Source organism: Macaca mulatta, chromosome 12 (assembly GCF_049350105.2).
Source record: "Macaca mulatta isolate MMU2019108-1 chromosome 12, T2T-MMU8v2.0, whole genome shotgun sequence".
Classification (NCBI taxonomy): Eukaryota; Metazoa; Chordata; class Mammalia; order Primates; family Cercopithecidae; genus Macaca; species Macaca mulatta.
Genome location: NC_133417.1, coordinates 26,397,830 through 26,412,500, shown reverse-complemented (window position 1 = coordinate 26,412,500; position 14,671 = coordinate 26,397,830).

Here is a 14,671-nt window from a genome sequence, read left to right as displayed (position 1 = left end):
CTTCTCGTGGAGCAGGTAAATACACTCTTACCATTTGGTTAGAAGGGGAGAGAGCCAGAGGATTTGGGAGCTGCCCTAATGACCATACAGAAAGGAGCTGAAACTAAAACTGGAACACAGAAGAGAACAGCATGCAGAGGCCATGAGATCATTAAGAAACATGGATTGAGCAAAATTCTTATTGGCTGTTTGGCAGTGGCAGGAGTAATAGACGACGAGGTGTAGATGAAGCAGATCATATAACACAGCTGTGTGAATATGTGTGGGTGTGGCAGAGGGCATTGACCAGGCTGTGCTGCTCAGGATTCACAAGATGTTGCTAAAGCTGCTTTTGGTACTGGACTGCATTAAAGGTTGTTGGCATTATATTCTGGTTGACATGGGATGCATTAATATGCCCATTCCATGCTCCTATGAGAGTCCCAAGATCCTTATTTCCACAGACAGCTGGAAGCTCATGAAGGCTTCACCTATGAGGTCTCATCACATTACCAAGTCACCACCGACAGAAGCTACCCCAACATTTAAATGTAATTTCTAAGAAACTCCAACTTGTATTTCTTAAACACCATTTAGGGGACACATAGACCAAAATAAAACATATTAAAATTTTTTTAAATACATTTTTTTCCCCACATACAACCTCACATTCCCAATTCTTCCCCAGCCCCAGTCTTTGGATTTCTAGTTTTTATCCTTCTTTTCCTTTTCTCCCAATTTTGCAGTTTTAAATCCCAAAAGTCTGACTTAGAAAGACAGGGGTAGGAACTGGACTGAGCAGGCCCAGTCAGAATCCTCTTCCATGGGCAGGGAGAGGGGACTGTCTGGGGATACACCTAGGTTAATAATGTGACCCATCGTGGCCTTACAACTAACCCCTATTACTTTAGGTACCCGAGAGACACTGAGTTCCTTGTAATCGACAGAGCACAAACAACCCAGAAATGGACTTTCATGGCAAGAGGGAATGAATTCTAAGGTGAAAAGTGCATATGCGTGCACGTGTGTGTGCGCATGTGGCTTAAATATTCTGACATAAACAACAAAAAGGAAAATGGTGAGTTTCCATCATTGCGCAACTGCCAGTCATTTACATTTGAGTTCACACGTGTCTAAAGCATCACCACTGTGTTGAGTCTAATCTAGTTGCTTTCCTCCACTATTTGCATGTTTTACACATGAGTTCATCCTGATTCTTTCTCTTCACTACTTTCTTTGGTTCACTAAGTGATTTACTGAGCTTGAACTCTGCATTTTACTCATCTCCTGAGATCCTTTTTGTGGCTACTTCTGAGGGCAGATAGTATTTCTTTTGGACTTGAGAAAGAAATATTCCTTCTCTGTGCCCATGCTTAGCAGACAGACACTGACTCTGGCTCTCTTCCGGCCTCAGCACCTCCCACTAAGGCAGGGAGTCCCAGAAGCCAAGAAGACATGACCACTTGTAACTCTCTCTCTCACCATTTAGACCATGGCCCTAGAATTCCCAGTGGCTCTGAGCCTGCTTCCAGATTCTATGGGGGTCTCTGGGTCCATCCTCCCAAGGACAGAATGCCCTACTGCACACATACTCCTAGGACCAAAGAGTGACCAAAGAGTGGCTGTTCGTGAGTGTGCAGATGGAGCCTGGACATGTGGACTTGGATTTTGTAGTAGACTATAAATTGTCCAGTGGGTATTGCTATCTGGGAACTAAAATTACCAACACAAACATTTGAGTGTTTCTTCTGATATAAATCTAAAGCTTAGCTTTTATTTCTCTGTTGTAGTTTAGATACAGTCCTTTCAGTGTACATGAGAGTTGCAAATTATTTTGTGGTATATAAAACAAAAGAGTTGTAGTACATATAGCTGCCACAAGCTAAGGATGTATTACATTAATTTTTTAAAAGACTTTAAGTTCTGGGATACATGTGCAGAACGTGCAGGTTTGTTATACAGGTATACATGTGCCATGGTGGTTTGCTGCACCCATCAACCCGTCATCTTCATTAGGTATTTCTCCTAATGCTATCCCTCCCCTTGCCTCTCACCCCCCAACAGGCCTCGGGGTGTGATGTTCCCCTTCCTGTGCCCATATGTTCTCATTGTTCAACTCCCACTTATGAGTGAGAGTATGAGGTGTTTGGTTTTCTGTTCCTGTGTTAGTTTGCTGAGAATGATGGTTTCCAGCTTCATCCATGTCCCTGCAAAGGACGTAAACTCATTCCTTTTAATGGCTGCATAGTATTCCATGGTGTATATGTGTCACATTTTCTTTATCCAGTCTAACATTGATGAGCATTTGGGTTTTTGTTTTTTTTGTTTTTTTTGTTTTTTTTTGGAGATAGGGTCTCACTCTGTCACCCAGGCTGGAGTGCAGTGGCACATCTCAGCTCACGGCAACCTCTGCCTTGTGGGTTCAAGTGATTCTCCTGCCTCAGCCTCCCTACTAATTGGAATTACAGGTGCCCATCACTGCTCTGGGCTAATTTTTATTTTTTAGTAGAGATTGGGTTTCACCATGTTGGCCAGGCTGGTCTCAAACTCCTGACCTCAGATGATCTGCCTGCCTCGGCCTCCCAAAGTGCTGGGATTACAGGCATGAGCCACCGCAACCAGTCTTGACTGGGATTTTGAAGTCCACTGTGGCATGGAGGGAAACTGGAGATGGGAAGAGAAGCCACATAGTTCATGGGCCAGGGGCCAGAGATCTCAACAATATCATGTTTGGGCTCAGAGCTTTTAAGAACCCAAGAATTTTAATTTCAGTCTTAGTGTTCCACATGGTTCTGAAGGTATATTTGTTAAGGTAGGTGGATAGAATGTATTTTATTTGACAGCTTGACATATAACTTATAAATATTCACAAATATGGTACGTGGATCTCCAATTATATTCTTGCCCCAGACCATGTAAATGTTAGGGTCCAGCCTGGAGGGCAGGTGGAGAACTCAGGAGGCTTGAATCTGGATCCTAGATGGGAAAGTAAGGAAGAACCTGTCAATTTCATTTTATGGTGCACACACTAATGAGACTGCTTTTACTATGTTATTTTATAATTTTTAAAAAAACAATGGTTTGTCCCCAAATTAAGTTTCCAAAGCTGCACAGAAGAGCCTAGCAAAAATAGAATAAATTCTCATATTTCACTTAGCCAGCTTGGCTCCCATTTTAGTCAGTTAACAATGTGTATGTGATATGCTATGTTGTAAAAAAAAATTTCTTTTTTGAGACAGGGTCTCACTCTGTCACCCAGGCTAGAGTGCAGTGGTGTGATCTCAGGTCACTGCAGCCTCTATCTCCCAGGCTCAAACCATCCTCCCACCTCAGCATCCCAAGTAGCTGGGACTACAGGCACATGCCACCACACCCAGCTTATTTTGTTTATTTTTTGTAGAGATGAGATCTCACTATTGAGAGGTGAAGCCAGCTGAGCTTCTGGGTCGGGTGGGGACTTGGAGAACTTTTCTGTCTAGCTAAAGGATTGTAAACAAACCAATCAGCACTCTGTGTCTAGCTAAAGGTTTGTAAACGCACTAATCAGCACTGTAAAAACGGACCAATCAGCATTCTATAAAATGGACCAATCAGCAGGACATGGGCGGGGCCAAATAAGGGAATAAAAGCTGGCCACGCGAGCCAGCAGTGCCAACCTGCTCACGTACCCTTCCACACTGCTTTGTTCTTTCACTCTTTGCAATAAATCTTGCTGCTGCTCACTCTTTGGGTCCCCACTACCTTTATGAGCTGTAACATTCACAACAAAGGTCTGTAGCTTCACTCCTGAAGCCAGTGAGATCACGAATCCACAGGGAGAAACAAACAACTCTGGACACGCCACCTTTAAGAGCTGTAACACTCACCGTGAAGGTCTGCAGCTTCACTCCTGAAGTCAGCGAGACCACGAACCCACCGGAAGGAATGAACAACTCCAGACACGCCACCTTTAAGAGCTGTAACACTCACTGCGAAGGTCTGCAGCTTCATTCCTGAAGTTGGCAAGACCACGAACCCACCAGAAGGAAGAAACTCTGGCCACATCTTAACATCTGAAGGAACAAACTCCAGACACACCATCTTTAGGAACTGTAACACTCACTGTGAGTGTCCGTGGCTTCATTCTTGAAGTCAGCAAGACCAAGAACCCACCGAAAGGAACCAAGTCCAGACACATTTTGGCGCCCAACGTGGGTCACATTTTGGCGACCATGAAGGGACCATCAGCTATCGCCAAGCGGTGAGTACCATCGGACTCCTTTTGCTTGCTATTCTGTCCTATTTTTCCTTAGAATTCGGGGGCTAAATACTGGGCATCTCTCAGCCAGTTAAAAGCGACTAGCACAGCTGCCAGACTAAAGACATGGGTGTCAGGCTTCCTGGGAAAGGGCTCTCTAACAACCCCCAACTCTTCAGAGTTGGGAGCGTTGGTTCACCTGGAACCAGCTTCCGCTTTTCCTGTACTTCTGGGCTGAGCCGAGGGTCGACAGAGAGGAAAGCCATTCAGCTCCAGGGGCCCGACAACAAGTTGGTTGACCCTGTGGCCATGAGCAGAACTTTCAAAGTCATGTCGCCCAAGTGAGACTCGCCCATCTATCCTATCTATCCTGACCCTTGCCTCCTGGGTCCTAATGTCTGTCAGACAAACTTCCCCTAACCAGTCTTCTCTGAGGTAGTCCCACTTATAAAAATCACTCCCTGTCTCTGGTGCTTTTCTAGTTTCTCCTATCAAAATGATTTCTATAAACTCCGGACTCTGTTACCTTCTTTGGGCACCTGGGTTCACCAATCAGAAAGACACAATTTTTGCCCAAAGCCCCATTGTAGAGGGGACTATCTGGAATTTTAGGATCCCTCCTCAGACAAGCAGGCCTAACAAAAGCTATTCCTGAAGCTAGGATATGGGGAACCTCAGAAATTGTATCCTTCCCATTCATATAAGTAAAGACAAAAGGCATCACTCTTCCAACTCGAGATCCCTCCCCTCCCTCAGGGTATGGTCCTCTACTTCATTTTTGGGGCACAGCATCTTTATAGGACAGGGGTAAAGTCTCAATACTAACAGGAGAATGCTTAGGATTCTAATAAGTTTTCGAGAATGCATCAGTAAGGGCCACTAAATCTGGTTTTTCTTGGTCCTTTTTGTGGTCTAGGAGGACAGGCAAGGGTGCAGGTTTTTGAGAATACTGGTAAGGGCCACTAAATCTGACATTCCTCAGTCCTCCTTGTGGTCTAGGAGGAAAACTAGTGTTTCTCCTGCTGTGCCGGTAAGCACAACTATTCCAATCAGCAGGGTCCAGGAACTGTTGCAGGTTCATGGGCAAGAAGTGTTTTTGCTGCTGCATCGGTGACTGCAACTATTCCAATCAGCAGGGGTCCAGGGGACAGCCTGTAACCAGGTATTTCTCCCACCTCCTCAGTTGTAATTGGGAGACTTTGCTCTTTTCACATGCCTTTCTTGTTATGCCTGAAAGTCCCACGCCCTTATTAGGGAGGGATATATTAGCCAAAGCTGGAACTATCTATGTGAATATGGGGAGCAAGTTACCCATTTGTTGTCCCCTACTTGAGGAGGGAATTAACCCTGAAGTCTGGGCATTGGAAGGACAATTTGGAAGGGCAAAAAATGCCTGCCCAGTCCAAATCAGGCTAAAAGATTCCACCAGTTTTTCTTATCAAGGCAATATCCCTTAAGGCCTGAAGCTCATAAAGGATTACAGGATATTGTTAAACATTTAAAAGCTGAAGGCTTAGTAAGGAAATGCAGCAGTCCCTGCAACACCCCAATCCTAGGAGTACAAAAACCAAATGGTCGGTGGAGACTGGTGCAAGATATTAGGCTCATCAATGAGGCAGTAATTCCTCTATATCCAGTTGTACCCAACCCCTATACCCTGCTCTCTCAAATACCAGAGGAAGCAGAATTGTTCACTGTTCTGGACCTCAAGGATGCCTTCTTCTGTATTCCCCTGCACTCTGATTCCCAGTTTCTTTTGCCTTTGAGGATCCCACAGACCACACGTCTCAACTTATGTGGATGGTCTTGCCCCAAGGGTTTAGGGATAGTCCTCACCAGTTTGGTCAGGCACTGACCCAAGATCTAGGCCCCTTCTCAAGTCCAGGCACTCTGGTCCTTCAGTATGTGGATGATTTACTTTTGGCTACCAGTTCAGAAGCCTTGCGCCAGCAGGCTACTCTAGATCTCTTGAACTTTCTAGCTAATCAAGGGTACAAGGCATCTAGATTGAAGGCCCAGCTTTGCCTGCAGCAGGTCAAATATCTGTGCCTAATCTTAGCCAGAGGAACCAGGGCCCTCAGCAAGGAACGAATGCAGCCTATACTGGCTTATCCTCACCCTAAGACATTAAAACAGTTGTGGGGGTTCATTGGAATCACCAGCTTTTGCTGATTATGTATCGCTGGACTCAGCGAGATAGCCAGGCCCCTATATACTATAATCAAGGAGACCCAGAGGGCAAATAATCATCTAGTAGAATGGGAACCAGGGGCAGAAATAGCCTTCAGAACCTTAAAGAAGGCCCTAGTACAAGCTCCAGCTTTAAGCCTTCCCACAGGGCAAAACTTCTCTTTATACATCACAGAGAGAGCAGGGATAGCTCTTGGAGTCTTTCCTCAGACTCATGGGACAACCCTACAAGCAGTGGCATACCTAAGTAAGGAAATTGATGTCGTAGCAAAAGACTGGCCTCACTGTTTAAGGGTAGTTGTGGCAGTGGCTGTCTTAGTGTCAGAGGCTATCAAAATAATACAAGGAAAGGATCTCACCATCTGGACTACTCATGATGTAAATGGCATACTAGGTGCCAAAGGAAGTTCATGGCTATTGGACAACTGCCTACTTAGATACCAGGTACTACTCCTTGAGGGACCAGTGCTGCAAATACCTACATGCGTGGCCCTCAGCCCTGCCACTTTTCTCCCAGAGGATGGGGAACCAATCGAGCATGACTGCCAACAAATTGTAGTCCAGACTTATGCCACCCAATATGATCTCTTAGAAGTCCCTTTAGCTAATCCTGACCTTAACATATATACCAATGGAAGTTCATTTGTGGAGAATGGGATATGAAAGGCAGGTTATGCCATAGTTAGTGATATAATCATGGTTGAAAGTAAGCTTCTTCCCCCAGGAACCAGCGCCCAGTTAGCAGAACTAGTGGCACTTACCCAAGCCTTAGAACTGGGAAAAGGAAAAAGAATACATGTGTATACAGATAGCAAGTGTGCTTATCTAATCCTACATGCCCATGCTGCAATATGGAAAGTAAGGGAGTTCCTAACCTCTGGGGGAACCCCCATTAAATATCACAAAGAAACCATGGAGTTTTTGCATGCAGTGCAAAAACCCAAGGAGGTGGCAGTCTTATACTGCTGAAGCCATCAAAAGGGGAATGAGGGGGGTGAGCAGCAGCATAAGCAGCTGGCAGAGGCAGCAGAAAGGAAAGAGAGAAAGAGACAGGAAGTCAGAGAAAGAGAGGAAGAAACAGACAAAGAGAAGAAGGAAAGAGAGGAAGAGACAAAGAAGAAGTCAAAGAGAGAGAAAGACAGAGACAGAAGTAGTAAAGGAAAAACAATGTACCCTATTCCTTTTAAAACCAGGGTAAATTAAAAACCTATAATTGATAATTGAATGTCTTCTCTGTAACCCTGTAACACTCCAATACCACCTTGTTGTCAGTGTAAACAAGGGCATAGCCCAAAAGCACGGAGGCCACAGAAAACTCATAGCCTTCCTACCAAAAATCCTTAACCCAGCAGGTTTCCTAACAGGGGATCTAAATCTTAATTAATTACCATACAAAGGTCTGACCAGATCTAGGAGGAACTCCCTTCGGGACAGAATGATAGATGGTTCCTCCCAGGTGACTGAGGAAAAAAGACACAATGGGTATTCAGTAAATGATAAGGAAACTCTTATAGAAGCAGAGTTAGGAAAATTGCCTAATAATTGGTTTGTCTGAGTGCGAGCTGTTTGCACTCAGACAAACCTTAAAGTACTTATAGAATCAGGAGGGAGCCATCTATACCAATTCTAAGTTAATATGGACTGAACGAGGTCTTATTAATAGCAAAGAATAATTGAAATCCCAAACTTACAAGGTTTTCAACAAAAGTAAAATTTGCTAAAAGTTAACAGTGTAAACATATATTATGCTAACTTCTAGTCTTGTGGAAATCAGACCCTATCAGTACTCCTCAAAGCTCAAGTCTGTCAGCGCAGAGCCATACAACTAATACCCCTACTTATAGGGTTAGGAATGGCTACTGCTACAGGAACTGGAATAGCCAGATACTTCATTATCCTACTACCACACACTCTCAAAGGATTTCTCAGACAGTTTGCAAGAAATAACGAAACCTATCCTTACTCTATAATCCCAAATAGACTCTTTGGCAGCAGTGACTCTCCAAAACCACCAAGACCTAGACCTTCTCACTTCTGAGAAAGGAGGACTCTGCACCTTCTTAGGGGAAGAGTGTTGTTTTTACACTAACCAGTCAGGGATAGTACAAGATGCCACCTGGCATTTACAGGAAAAGGCTTCTGAAATCAGACAGCACCTTTCAAACTCTTAGACCAACCTCTGGAATTGGGCAACATGGCTTTTCCCTTTCTTGGTCCCATGGCAGCCATTTACTATTACTTGCCTTTGGGCCATGTATTTTTAACCTCCTTGTCAAATTTGTTTCCTCTAGGACTGAGGCCATCAAGCTACAGATAGTCTTACAAATGGAACCCCAAATGAGCTCAACTAACAGCTTCTACCAAGGACCCCTGGACCAACCCACTGGCCCTTTCATTGGCCTGAAGAGTTCCCCTCTGGAGGACACTACAACTGCAGGGCCCCTTCTTTGCTCCTATCCAGTAGGAAGTAGATAGAGTGGTCATCGCCCAATTCCCAACAGCAGTTGGGGTGTCCTGTTTAGAGTGGGGATTGAGAGGCAAAGCCAGCTGGGCTTCTGGGTCAGGTGGGGACTTGGAGAACTTTTCTGTCTAGCTAAAGGATTGTAAACACACCAATCAGAGCTCTGTGTCTAGCTAAAGTTTTGTAAATGCACCAATCGGCACTCTGTAAAAACGCAGCAATCAGCACTCTGTGTCTAGCTAAAGGTTTGTAAACTCACTAATCAGTACTCTGTAAAAACGCAACAATCAGTGCGCTGTGTCTAGCTAAAGGTTTGTAAACGCACCAATCAGCACTCTGTAAAATGGACCAATCAGCGCTCTGTAAAATAGGCCAATCAGCAGAACATGGGCAGGGCCAAATAAGGGAATAAGAGCTGGCTGCCCAAGCCAGCAGTGGCAACCCACTCGGGTTCCCTTCCACGCTGCTTTGTTCTTTTGCTCTTCACAATAAATCTTGCTGCTGCTCACTCTTTGGGTCCGCACTACCTTTATGAGCTGTAACACTCACCACAAAGGTCTACAGCTTCACTCCTGAAGCCAGTGAGACCACAAACCCACCAGGAGGAATGAACAACTCCAGACGTGATGCCTTTATGAACTGTAACACTCACCGTGAAGGTCTGCAGCTTCACTCCTGAAGCCAGCGAGACCACGAATCCACCGGGAGGAACGAACAACTCTGGATGTGCTGCCTTTATGAACTGTAACACTCACTGCAAGCGTCCGTGGCTTCATTCTTGAAGTCAGCAAGACCAAGAATCCACTGGAAGGAACAAATTCCAGATATACTGTGTTGCCCCAGCTGATCTCGAACTCCTGGGCTCAAGCAGTTCTCCTACCTCGGCCTCCCAAAGTGCTGGGATTACAGGAGTGAGCCATTGTGTCCAGCCTTGGTCTGTTGTAAAATTAAGAGCCCTATGCTAGAAGTCGAAGTGGTTTCTAGGCACTGAACCTGCTGGCCAAGAGCACCGGTTTTAGAGTCAGAGAGAACTATGCTAGAATGCCAACTTCTCCACTTACACATTGAGTGACTACAGGGAAGTCATTCAACCTTTCTGAGCTTCAGTTTCTTCATCTATAAATGGAGAATAATGATACCTACCTCATAGGGGTATAGTAAGGATTTAATGAGAAAGACCTGATGATGTCTGGCACATAACATGTGTTCAGTAAGGGGTAGCTGCTCCCACTACTGCTGTTTGTACTCTTGCTGCTACTTTTATAATTGGTTATGCAACCTTAGACCAGTAAATTACTTAAATTCATTCATTCATTTATTTAGTTAAAAAATCAGATATGAAAAGATGAACATTGAAAAATGTACCTCTCCCACCCCATTTGCCTCATTCCATACAGCCCTGTCTTCCATAGGTAACTACTTTCGTTGAGTTTTTGGGGTATCCCTTCAGTATTTAAGTATAAGAAAATATGAATGTATATTCTTATTTTCTCCTTTTCATACACCAAAGGTAGCACATTGTATAAACTATTCTGTACTGTGCTTTTTTTCACTTAACAGTATATTTTGGATATCCTTCTCTATCAGTCTGTAGAGAGCTTCCTCATTCTTCTTCACAGCTGCATGCTATTCCACTGTGAAGTTTACTTCACTATTCCTCTAGAAATAAATAAGTGTATTACTTCCAATATTTTTTTCTAATGAACAAGACTACTGTGAATGGTTTTGAACATGTGTCATTTAATGCAAAGTAGGCATATCTGTAGGATGGGGATAAGTGGAGTAAATGCATTGGGTTTTTTTGTTTTTGTTTTTGTTTTGTTTTTTTTGAGACAGAGTCTCACTCTGTCACCCAGGCTGGAGTGCAGGCGCGTGATCTCAACTCACTGCAACTTCCACCTCCCAGGTTCAAGCGATTCTCCTGCCTCAGCCTCCTGAGTAGTTGGGATTACAGGTGTGCACCATGATGCCTGGCTAACTTTTGTATTTTAGTAGAGACAGGGTTTCACCATGTTGGCCAGGCTGGTCTTGAATTCCTGACCTCAAGTGATCAGCCTGCCTCAGCCTCCCAAAGTGCTTGGATTACAGGTGTGAGCCACCACACCTGGCCTGCATTGGTAATTTTGATAGATAATACCAAAATATCCTCTATGGGGTTGTACCATTTTGCATTTCCTCCAGAAATGTATGAGGTTTAAGTCATGTAAACTTTTCACTTAGTTTTTTCATCTCTTAAACAGGATCAATAATGGGACCCAACTGTGTTACTTTCCTATTTCTGCTGTAATAAATTACCACAACTTAATTACTTTAAAAACGCAAATTTATTATCTTATAGTTCGGAGGTCAGAAGTCCAGGGTGGGTCTCAGTGGGCTAAAATCAAGGCTGTGTTCCTTTCGGAGGCGCTAGAGGAGAATTGCCTTCCTTGCTTTTTCCAGCATCTAGAGGCTGCCCCACATTCCTTGGCCTGTGGCCCTGCCTCACTGTGACCTCTGCTTCCATTGTCACGTCTCGTCTCTCTGACTTTCCTGTCTCCCCCAATAAGGACTTTTGTGATTATACTGGGTCCATCCAGATAATTCGGGATGATTCCCCATATCAAAATCCTTGATCACATCTGCTTTTGCCATGTAAGGTAACATATTTACAGGCTGAGGATATAGATTCTTTGGGGAGCCATTATTCTGCCTACCACAATTACCTATGGCACAGGATGTTAGGAGAATGGAGATAGAGAAATTTCCGTAGAAAGATACCTGGTTTGCTGTTTCCTTGCCAGCCTCACCAACTGGATAGAGGTGCTGCGTTTGGTTTGGCTCTTTAGTAGCTCTTTAGTCGCTGTCTATGCCTGATACCACTTGGTCACTGAGTAGACCCTCCATATATTTAAAAGTTTTGGGCCAGGCGCGGTGGTTCATGCCTGTAATCCCAGCACTTTGGGAGGCTGAGACGGGTGGATCATGAGGTTAAGAGATCAAGACCATCCTGGTCAACATGATGAAACCCCTTTCTACTAAAAATACAAAGATTAGCTGGTTGTGGTGGCACATGCCTGTAGTCCCAGGTACTTGGGAGCCTGAGGCAGAAGAATTGCTTGAACCCAGGAGGTGAAGGTTGCAGTGAGCTGAGATCATGCCACTGCACTCCAGCCTGAGTGAGACTCCGTCTCAAAAAAAAAAAAAAAAGTTTTGATATATGAAGGAATGAATGAAATTCTTAGGAAACATATAAAGCATTATGTTGAAAAATCATTTTTTAAAAAGGGGATTTGTATCCCAATCATCTCAGACAAAAAATGTGACAACTGTGAACTCTTGAGCCATTATTTTGCCAACTTTTAAGATTCAATAATACAATCTGTTTTCATTCAAAACATGTGCTTTAGGCTAGGCATGGTGGCTCACACCTGTAATCCCAGCACTTTGGGAGGCTGAAGCGGGAGGATTGCTTGGACTCAGGAGTTTGAGACCAGCCTGGGTAATATAGTGAGACCTTGTCTCTACAAACAATTTTTAAAAAAATTTAGCCTCAGCCAGGCGCGGAGGCTCACACCTGTAATCCCAGCACTTTGGGAGGCCAAGGAGGGCAGATCACGAGGTCAGGAGATCGAGACCGTCCTGGCTAACACATGGCTAAACCCCATCTCTACTAAAAAAAAATAAAACAAAAATATTAGTCGGGCATGGCAGCGGGTGCCTGCAGTCCCAGCTACTTGGGAGGCTGAGGCAGGAGAATGGGGAGGTGGAGCTTGCAGTGAGCCGAGATCGCGCCACTGCACTCCAGCCTGGGCGACAGAGGGAGACTCCGTATTAAAAAAAAAAAAAAGTTAGCCTGGCGTGGTGGTGTGAACCTGTAGTTCCAGCTTCTCAAAAGGCTGAGGCGAGAGGATCACTTGAGCCTGGGAGATCAGGGCTGCAGTGAGCCATGATTGTGCCACTGCACTCCAGCCTGGGTGACAGGGCAAGAGCTTGTCTCAAAAACAAAACAAAATGAAAAACAAAAAACAAAAAACAAAAAAACCCACATATATATATATATATATATGCTTTATATCTCTGTAGAAAATGCATCTGCCCATGTCTAAGGAAAAAGATTTTCAATTTTTTCAATTTCAAGTTAACATGTAATATAGTCTGTCCCACTTTTCCCAGCTCATGTCACTGAGTTACATGTCTGTGGACCAAGAAACAGACTGGAATAAAGCTAAGAATTCACAAGCAGGGAAGAATTCTGTTTCCATGCATCAATAGAAAGCAACTGTTGTAGGAGAAATCGGAGGTGAATACAACAAATGAAGAAATATTTATTCAAGAGAATTTATTAAATCTCATAATTTTGAGAGTCTGTGGTACTTGAACCACAATCTTCTCTCACCCTCCCTCTCCCCATCTCAGACCAATGATAAAAAAGAGCTAGAAAAAACAGCCACATTTTCTTATTTAACCGTGTACTGAGATCTTCACCATTTCTTCACTTTTAGTGATGAAAAACCCACTTTTCATCCCTAAAATGTGGATTGTGATAGTACAGAATTGACATAAAGAGCTGTATAAAGGAAAAAATATTGTAGACCAATTAGGTCAAGTAGAGTGTATTTGAGCAAAGAAAAATTACGCAAAAGACAACAAAAAAATGATTCTCGAATTGGGCAACCCTCCAGAACCAAACAGGTTCAGAGGACTCCCACCAACAGAATGATATGTCAACATTTATAGAAAAGTGAGGTATAGGATTGGGAGAAGCGGGAAAAAGAAAAGAAAAGGAAATGTGAGGTATAGAGGCAACTTAACTGGTTACAGCTTAACTGGTTAATTGGTTACAGAGCCTCCTGCAGTTAACTAAAGCTCAGCTACTGGGATCAACTTCTATATTGGTTTGGTCTATTGGGCCCAGTACAAGAGCCCAGTCCAAGTCAATGACTTTCTAAAAAAATTTATTTTAGAGAATATTCTTTAAAACATTTTATTCAGATGAAATGATACAACATTTGTAAAGTACTTAGCATAGTGCCTGAATAAATGCTAGCTACTGTTCTTATTATTGTCAGTCACTCGTATTACCACAGGGTGATGTCACAGGGTCAAACCCAAGAGGAGATCATCAATAACTGCCGCACCTCTGACATCTCAATGGCAATCATCTGGCTTGGACCATCACCCCCATCCTTCCATTGGGCATACCACTTTCTTACTCTCCACTGCTTTCAGCTCCTTCCTTCTCAACTTGGATTCCTAAGTGCGTACTATATGCCTCCCTTTTAAACACTCTTGATTTCCGTAGTCCAATCTGTCCTTGTATCTGCCTGGCAGAATCCCAGCCTTGGTTAAAACCCAACTGCTTGCCTACTTAGTACCTGAGCAGTTGACAGTAACTGGAGAAAATCATACAGCACTAAACCGTGATTTGCCTTTTCCACTGTGTTGACATTTACGCTGATAGTGTAAAAGCAATGGTGGGTAAAACTGTTGAGGCCTTATTAAAATGAATCAAGGCAACACCACCGAACTGCATCAGCAGTGATTGTATTTTCACCAGTATGCACTTGCAGTTAAAAGAAAAAGCCAGTTTACTTAAGAATGTCCTTAATGAAGCAGTAATAATTATTAATTGTATTAAATCTAAACTCTTGATTACATATCTTTTAAATATTATGCAATATTTGGAAAATATTCCAGTGGAAAAATGGGACAGTCTGCATAAAAATTTGCTGCTGCATATTGAAGGATGCATGTCTTGAGTAAAATACTTGTGCGATTGAGTTATGAGTTGAACTAGCCACCTTTTTCATGAAATAAAATTTTTA